Source organism: Sorex araneus, chromosome 1, assembly GCF_027595985.1.
Source record: "Sorex araneus isolate mSorAra2 chromosome 1, mSorAra2.pri, whole genome shotgun sequence".
In the NCBI taxonomy this organism is placed as follows: Eukaryota; Metazoa; Chordata; class Mammalia; order Eulipotyphla; family Soricidae; genus Sorex; species Sorex araneus.
Window position 1 is genome coordinate 324804429 of NC_073302.1, and position 1318 is coordinate 324805746.

Consider the following 1318-nt stretch of genomic DNA (forward strand, 5'->3'; position numbering starts at 1 on the left):
GGATATTTTTTAGATGCAATAGAACTGTTGCAGGTAGGGAGAAAAGGAGGCCCTGGTAATGTAAATTGGGAAAAATATTATCTGGAACCCAAATCAGCCTGAAGGAATGAATGTCTTTGAAACAAAAGACCTCCGTCAGGCCCTGGAAAATCATGGAGATGCAGAATTCCAGACCAAGTGCTTGGATGGGCTTTCCCACTTGACAACTACCTGAGTTAAGGATAGGGGAGTGTAAGTGGGGGGTAGTCCGGGAAAACTATATAACTAACTTCGCAGAGGAAAAGAGGCCTTGCCTCATTGGCCTGATCATATACTTTCACACTTTGGGGATCTTGTTCCATTCCGGGAAAACGACCTATCCACCTTCGGATGTGTACTTTGGACTATTTCCACTGGAGAATCCCATGTTTTCTCTTCCGCATGTATCTCTTTCTTTCCCTTCCTTTAATCCCCAGCTAAACTGATTTTACTTCACTGTTCATCTCCTCCTGAAAATTTTTTTCTGTGAGGGAAGTGGAAGTTCTTGGAAAGCCTGAGAAAGATTTAGGACTGGCTTGCCTTTCTTGCAGCTCCTTGGTGAAATCACAATAAGCAGGGAGATTCAGGCACAGTTTGCCAACACTTGTGGAGCTGGTGACATAGAAAGGTCTGTACCAATCTTCAGCACAGACCCTCATGGATCCCAGGTTTCCTGGCACCTCCCTGGGTGGTTGACAGGGTAGAGGAAGCCACCACCTCTCTCCTCTCCACTCCCCAGAACTATGAGGTTGAGGCACCATGCTGTTCAACTGGGAACTAGATACCCAGAACATAATTCTTTGGCGGGAGGTGGAGATGGGTGGAGAGTGGGTCACACCTGGCAGTGCTCATCGATTATTAATAGTTTGTGCTTAAGACTGACGTCTGGAGATGCTCAGGGGACCATATTTAGTGCCAGGGATTTTAATCAGAGTCTCAACCCAGCTGCTGTAACCGAATGCTAGACAAGTTCCTCACCTCCTGTGCTGTCTCTCCAGTTCAGGCTTACCTGTACTTGGTGGCCTTAACTGTATTTAAGTTAGCATTTAATATTTAAATATTTAATATTTAAACTTGACATGTTTGAGAGGAGTTTATACATTTTCACCATGTACATAGCATAATTTTACCACTTTTACAACATGCACTTTACCTTTTAAAAATTATTTATAAAATTTGCGTTTTTATATGATATTTGCAAAAGCAATTTTGGCTTAATTTTATATTGAGGTGATTTCATCCAGGCAACTTTCCTTCATTTCAGTATCCTTATTCTTGAGTTGTTAGTTAAAAATCCTTA